At 33.6% G+C, this 8,090-nt stretch overlaps 1 long non-coding RNA gene across 1 annotated transcript; it reads left to right on the forward strand.

Annotated features, from left to right (window-relative positions):
* Window positions 1–1,196: 1,196 nt before the first annotated feature.
* On the forward strand, window positions 1,197–4,643 carry LOC126692915 (uncharacterized). Its single transcript, XR_007645130.1, has 3 exons — window positions 1,197–1,344; window positions 1,974–2,122; window positions 4,398–4,643. It is a non-coding gene; the product is annotated as an uncharacterized LOC126692915 (long non-coding RNA).
* The last annotated feature ends 3,447 nt before the right edge of the window (window positions 4,644–8,090 follow it).

An 8,090-nucleotide genomic window follows, 5' to 3' on the forward strand; every position in this document is an offset into this window, starting at 1 on the left:
ATATATCTTTTTAATTAAGCCGTGCATCGCTTGACATAATACTAGATAGTATATTACATAAAGCTCCCTAAAAAAAATATTTGTATATTACATAAAACATTCATACATGTATTATTCTCTTAAAATTGAATGCACTTATCTATCCAAAAAAAAATAAAAAAGAATGGATTTATATAGGACTAGCCTTTAACGCGTGTGCTTAGAGACTTTTCTATTTTTTTGAGTAAAGGTTAATAATTTGCATCCATTATATTTATTTTTAAAATAAAAAATTATATAAAAAATAAAAAATAATAAAAAAATAAAAAGAAGAAGAAGAAGAAGAAGCTAAATTTTAGGGAATAAAAAGTTGAACATGAAGGGAAAAAAATCCTAAATTTTAGGAGTTCTCTTTTTTAATTCAAAATGAAATTTATTATTTGACATTTGTGACCCTATTTCTAAAAGAAGTTGTCTTTTATTAATGAGGGTATTTTTTTAACCATATAAAAGTCCAATTTAAAGATAAGAATCCTACCATCGTGTACCTTTGGTGCGATGGTTACTCCACAAGTATAAGTGCTTGTGGAGTGTGGGGTGTGGGGTGTGGGGGGGCAAGGGCTGGGTTCAAGTTTCTATGAGGGAATTTCACACATATATACACTTAGATTAGGCTAGAGTAAAAATTCTATCTTGTATAAAAAAATAAATTAAAAAAAAAAATAAGAATCCTCTTATGTATCTCTATATATTAAGAGGATTTAAAAAGTTAGCTATAGTTTTAAAAAATTTCAAAAACACCCCTAATTTAATTAAATAATTATTATTATTAAAAAATAAAAAAGGGGTTAAAATTGTAATTCCACAAAATTCAAAAAAAAAAAATACCAAAGAAACTTTTTTACTAAAATTAAAACACTCTCTATTTAAATATATCTCACACAGTTTGATACTTTTTTTTTCTAAAAATTAGTACACAATTAATTCAGCAATTTACTCTATTTTAAATTCTAAATTCTAGTTTATTAAAAATTCCTTCTTGTATACAGATTAATCTGTTTTTTTTTTTTTTTTTTTTTTTTTTTTTTTTTTTTTTTTTCCAGTCTATTTACAGAGATTTTTTTTTTTTAAATGAATTTAAAAAAAAAGGGTCCAAATTGTTTTCCCGTTTTGGCCTTCCTCTAGCCATTTAGTTTTGCGAAAATACCCTTATAATACTTTGATTACTTTCTTTTCCCGCAGATACCCTGTCTTCGACCACTTTAGCTTTTCTCCTATGGACTATGGAGTTACAGAGAGCCATACCCACTAGACCTCTCTCCAAGTCCAAACGACTTCAAAGTTAAAACTTCAAATTCATCCAAGGTTTGGTTCTTGTCTTTGCGCATCTCTTACTCTCTCTCTACCTTTTGTTTTCTTTTCACAAGCTTAGAATATGGGGTGTGGGTTTAAGCTTTATACGACAAATTTGTAGTCTTTTGAGGTTTCTCTTTTCCCATTTGCTTGTATGAAGAAAGGTTTGGGTTTGTATTTGTATTTGTATTTGTATTTGTGCTAAAATTTTAGCGTTGATGGTACTATGTGACTGAGTGCAATTCGGGGGTAAGCTTCCAGTTGGGGCAAGGAGTGGGTTCTCATTTCAAGCATACCACTTGTTTGATGAAATGTTTGTGAAGTCTTGAATGTGATTTTTGGATTTATGCTTTTCAGAAATGAACTGGGTTTGCTTAGAATATAGCTTATTCCTAGCTTTTAGGGGTCAAATACCTTTTATTGTGTCGTGTGTATAGAATTAAAGCCTATGGAATTCAGAAATATACAGGTTGACCTTTTATTGGAGATGACATGATCATTTCAGAATTTATGCAAATCGTGAAGTTATTAAATGCCTATTTTTTATTAGTTTTTGTGGGCTGTTGTGGTTATTGTTTTATTTTTATTTTTATTTTTTTATGTAAAATGAAGATAGCTCAATCATTAAGTGGTGATTGCAGGGATAACTTCTTGATAGTAATCAAACATGCCGCATAGAACCCGACCTATGACAGCCCTTTTGGTATTTACTGGACTCAATGTCTTTCTAGTTTCAACCATTACTCCTGTCTATGATTTCGTGTGCTTCCTTCCTTACTGGGAAAGAAGGGTATGTACTTTTTATCACTCTCTAGGATTACATGTTTGCTCCCTGCAAAAATTAGTTTGAGTGGTAATACGTCTGCCATCCATCTTGGCACAGTGTTATTCATGCATTCCCATGTCTCATCATTACTCATTTTATAATAGAAATGAATATATTCTTTTAAGATTGAGAACAGTATTAAATACATGAATACTGACAAAATCTATGACTGTATTTTGATGTGAATGACATGACTATTTTAATTTAAATTTGGTTTACCCACCAATCAATGCAATAATGCGAACCCAGATATTTTTTGTGATTCAACTGCCTAATCTAGTTTGTTATAATGTTGTTTATAATATCATGTTCATTTTGGCATGCATGTTCTTTTTGATGGTATTGTAGATTCCTGTTTTAATAAAACCCTTGTGCCATTAGGGGGTGGTGGGGGGCATATGGCACAAGCTTGAGGTGTTGGTGCAAAGAATTTGGGAAAACCTTAAAAATTGTGGTTGACTGTTTGTGCAGAAATACGGCTGCCAATAGGTTAGCAATGGCATGATGAGGTTAATGACAGTTGTGTATACTAGAAGAAAGCTTTTAAGACATTTGGAAATGCCTAAGAAGGCGCTTAGAGGTTTGACTGCTCTTTGAATTAGGCTTGGCCCATCCTTTCCAGCTGAAATTATCTTAACAAATTTATAAGAACCAAACAGATTATAGAAGTCAAAGTCTTAGAAATTGCCTTAATACCAATACTTATCATAAAAATCCTTAATATTAATAATAAATTAGAAACGTATAACATAAAGAAAGAAAATGCATAAAGTATTTGGAGTGTGTTAGCAAAACTTTATTTGGCCAAATTATGTTGTTTGTTAACATGTACAATTTCTATAGAATCCAATAGTGAGCAATTTAATGGTAACATGGAACCGAAAATTCAAAGGATTGGAGAGCACTAAAAAGAAAACAAATATTTTTTGCAAAATGTGTTGTCAGACAGTCAAATTCAAGGAAATTCACCACTGGCCAAACAAGTACCCACCAAATGCTTGTGGAACTTACAAATAAAAAAATCATTAGTTGGTTTTGCAACTCTTGAGAGCATAAATGCTCATGATCTGTACAAAACGTGACGCCTTTCAGTAAGCGGCTAGAGCAATAGATTCCAAGATTTTTTCTTGGTCCAAATATGCCTAAAGATAACCTTTCTAATCTTTTGTAATTAAGGAATTTCAGAGCTGCAAGAAGTGATACAGCCTTTCCTTGTGTTGGAATTTTGATTGAATAGCCAATAATAAGTCTAGATTATGCACTTACAACAATTCTCATTCCCATATCTTTTTTTTTTTTTTTGAACATTCCCATATCTTTTATTGAAGTTATCTTCAGCGGGTAGGTTAATCTTGGAGACCTCTCTTTTCCTAATAAGATTTGACCCTATCATTAGTCTGCTAAAGGTAAAATGAGTTTCTTTTTTTTCGGTTGCTAAAAAAAGGCAAATTGACTTGAGAAAGAAGGGGGGTGGGGGAATTATAAGTGCGCTTTCGGTAGGGTGGGGAGTATCAACACAAGGTCATTAATATGGGGATGATTTTGGTAAGTTCCTGCTTCAACTTGTGGTTTGATAAACACATGGAATTGAAAGCATGTAGCGGATGATTTTTTACAAACATTATGCTTTTGGTCTTTAACAAACTACATGTATCTCTGCTGATACATGCCAGAAAATTCATATGCTATAACTACCAACAGGCCAAATTTAGGTGGGTTTTGGTTAGCTTGAGATTAAAAAGTTATAAAATTGCCCTAACTGGAAGTTTGTGTACCTGTTTATTTCAAATATAACTTATATATGACAACAGTGTGAATTTTGCTTTGCCCCTGAGCATGAGCATAAAATACTTAACCCGTCAGGGGCGAATGCTCCTAGTTATCCTGCAATAGGTTCTAGCGGGTGGGATTTATCAAAAAAAATAAAAAAGATTCTAGCAGGTGGGGTCAATTGTTCATAGGTTTTACTGACTAGAGACAACTCCAAAGGGCTCTTCACTAGAAAGTTTGCTCCGTTATCAAAAGTTTTTTTTTGCTTAGTTGCCTACCTGCTTGTGTTGTGGGCACTTTTGAAACTAATGAAAACTACAAACCAACAGTCTATTTGAAAACTCGTTCAACATGGGATTGTGCATTTCCTTATGCATTTTGGAATATTTAAAGAGCTTTGTCTATACTTGATTCATTGATTTAAGTATGGGATCGGTGATCCATTTTAGTGTCTTTTCACATGATACAGAGAGAACAACATCGTCAACAACAGGAAGTTGCTTTAGCAAAGGGGTTTGAATCAAAATAAAATGATCTATGTGCTGAAGAGAAGGATAGGAAGACAGGAGAAGCTTTATATGAGTACCTATTGATTTTCTCATTTATATTCTGTAGCTGTAGATTTTAGCATTGGGATATGTGTAGATAGAACACCAAAGATTTGGAAGAAATTATGATCGATCTGTCTCAAGTAAATTATTCTCTGTTTCATCTAGGCTTTGATATACTTGATAGTCTAGATTTTCACTCAATGTTTTTTGTCTTTAAAAATGGGCTAAATCTTTCTATTTAGCTTTTGTCAAAAAAAAAAAAAAAAGCCCTATTCTGTAATGCAGCTTTTACTCTAAATTGGCATTGCTAATATTTGCTTTTTTTTATTTTCCTTTTTTTCTTTTTCCATAATTTTTTTTTAAATGGATTATTAACCAATACCATAAGGACATTCGTTAGCATTTTCCTATATATATATATATATATATATATATATATATAGAGGATAGATTGTTTTGCTAATATATCTAGTTCTTGGGAGACATTGCTGCTAAAAATTTGGGTTTATTTCCTTTATTTTGAAAGGCTCATCATTTTGTGAACTTCGTACTGGAGACATTGTTTCATTCAGCATTATTAGCCAACACTATGTAATAGACTTTGAAAGTTGAAACACTCATCAAAAAAAAGAAAAAAAGAAAGTTGAAACTTTTTTTTTTTTTTTGAATGGAGAAACATGTGTTTCAATAAGTGCTTTTTAAAGTCTCAAACAAATTAGTTTGAACAGAGGTCTGAAACCCAACTTTCTCATTATACATCCAACAAATCCTTAGAATTAGGCTCAAAGAGTTCGAATAATATTTAGTAACAGATGTCGCTTGACTGCAAATAACAGAAAGCCAATGAATATGATTTTGCTTCCAAAATTTTTTTAAAGGGGTGCTTAAAAAAGTGGTCACATCACATGAGTATGAGTCTACGAGAATACCAACAGATTTATAACATTTTGGTTTAGCAAAATTACCCTCAACTACAATCCCTGTTCACAGCGAACACATCACACATGATATGAGTGACATATCTCGTGCTTTCCCTGAAGAAGCTTGATTGATAAAACCCAGCCCATTTACTGTCACCCTTGTTTTAATATTAATTAATTAAAGCCCATAGCAAGAATTTAGTTTTTGCCCTTGGAGGCTGAAAGGAATTTTGATGGGAAAGTTAGGCCCAGTAGTGGTGTTTGAGATATATTAATTGTATTCCTTGCCAAGAAATCTATTAGTAATTTTCTCAGAAGTTGTATTAGTAAATATATTAGTAATTTTCTCGGAGCCGTAGGGAAAAAAGGAGAGCAAAAACCTTTTATTTTTTATGTTGTTTTGGTTTGAAAAAAAGATTGAAGAACTAAGCTCAACAATGCCAGAGTTCGTATTAGGCAAAATTGATGGAGGTTCTAATTTCCCATTTCAAGACGATGAAAATCCTTGCCAAGAAAATCAAACAGTAATTTTTATTTCCATCACCCATTAGCAGAGGTTTATAAACAATAATCCCACCCCAAAGTCCATAGGAAATACCCCAAAGTCCATAGGAAATACCAAATAAATACAAGAACAACAAGCTCATCAGCACAGATCTCAGAATTTACATGCTAATGAACCCAGCTACAAGCATTCTATTTTTGCCTTGGTTTACAACAAGGATTCCAACTTTCCAAAAATAGTAAACAATAGTGGGGTGAGCAAATGAATACTGGAGCCGACCCAACCGACCGGTGCCGACGACACCGTCCCGACACCAGCGCCGACCGAATGAGCCGAGGCCGGCGTTCGGAGGGCGAAGCCCTTTCCGATGCCGGTGCGGTGCAATCACCGGATCAAAGAAGGCGAAACCGATCCACACCGATACCGAACCGATACCAAACCTAGTATTCGTTTCTCCCTACAGTTTGGATACACTGTCGTTCACAGGTTCTGATTTTAATTTTTTTAATGAAACGACGTCGTATGGGTGTTATTAAAAACAAAAAACAAAAGCTAAAGCAAAACGGTGCGTTTTATGCTAGGTTTTCAGATCCTGAGATAATGTGCAAAACAGCAATGCAAAAGAATTGTATATAGTTAGTTAGGCAACTTTTGAAACAATAAAGGAAAGTAGCATCTCGAGTTTTAGAAACTCGAGATCCATATTACAAAAAGGCCCCATAGATCTCGAGTCTTTAAGACTCGAGTTTCATGCGAAAAAAATTTCACCTATAGTGGCGTTTTTAAGCCTTTCAGTGACGTTTTAAAGCCCTATAGCGGCGTTTTCGTGGAAATTTTTTTTCTTAAGTACAGATTTATGGAGTCCTATAGTGACGTTTTTAAGCCCTATAGTGACGTTTTATATACCTATAGCGGCGTTTTTATTCAATTTATGGAAATCGAGTCTTTAAAACTCGATTTTCAGCTTAATTTTTTTCCACTTTAAACTAATCCACATACAAATCGAGACTTAAAAACTCGATTTTTATCTTGGAACTCGAGTTTTAGACACTCGAGATGCTAGTTTTCAATATTGTTTTGAAACGTGACAATTAACTAAATTTTTTAATATTTATTGTTATTTAGAAAAAAAATTCTTCAGATCCTCAAGGCCATATAAATTCATTCTTTTGTCCTGAATCTCCTGATATCCTTTAACTCTCTCTCGCTCTCGCCTCCCAGTCTCGCCTGACGCAGCGGCGCTTGCCTGAGCTCTCACCGTCGCTCACCAGTCACAGCCTGACGCAGCGGCGCTCGCCTGAGCTCTCGCCTGAGCTCTCGCCGTCGCTCACCAGTCACGGCAAACCAACGGTAAGCATGAATGATTCTTAATCTCATGTACTTCGTAGTTTTTTGGGGTTGTAAAATATAGTACAATGGGTTTTAGGCTTCTAAGAGAAGTGAAGTTTATGATTTTGATTTATTGGTGAGAGTTTGTGTTTGTGTTTGTATCTGTATTTGTCTTTGTGTTTGCGAGTGATTGAGAATTTGAGAGTGTTTTGTATTTGGTGAGGTTCTGAGTGTCGTGTGTACTGTGTATCATAGGCATAAAATAAATGACTTTGTGTTTGTGTTTGACTTTAGTCCCACTTAGGCACTCACTTTAATATCTCTTTGTATTTCTGAGTGTCGTATGTATTTGTCTTTGTGTTTGCGAGTAATTTAATATGTCCTTGGATGATTACTATTTGGGTGAACAGATTTGTTGAACAGTGTTTTTTTATGCAAACAGATTTTATTTATGTGAATAGATTTGTCGAACAAATTTTTTTATGTGAACAGTGAACAAATTTTTTTTTGTTAATGTTTCAAATCAAACCGATTAGACCGAGCCGATCAAACCGCACCGCCATAGGTCGGAAAACCGACCCTAATTGGTATGCATCGGTTTTAATTATTACAAAACCGATTCCTATCAATTCGGTAACAAATTTGAAAAAATACCGAGCAAACCGAACCGCGCACACCCCTAAACAATACACACAAAGAATGAAAATTTACACAAAACCCATTAAAAAAAACACACAATTGAATTTTGAAAACATTAAAATTAGGGTAAATTTCACTAACTACGCCTGAGGTTTCAGCAAATACCAAAGAGGTCAGAAGTTTTCAAAACTAACCGTTTCAATCCTAGTGCAAACGGA

Source organism: Quercus robur, chromosome 7 (assembly GCF_932294415.1).
Source record: "Quercus robur chromosome 7, dhQueRobu3.1, whole genome shotgun sequence".
Lineage (NCBI taxonomy): Eukaryota > Viridiplantae > Streptophyta > Magnoliopsida > Fagales > Fagaceae > Quercus > Quercus robur.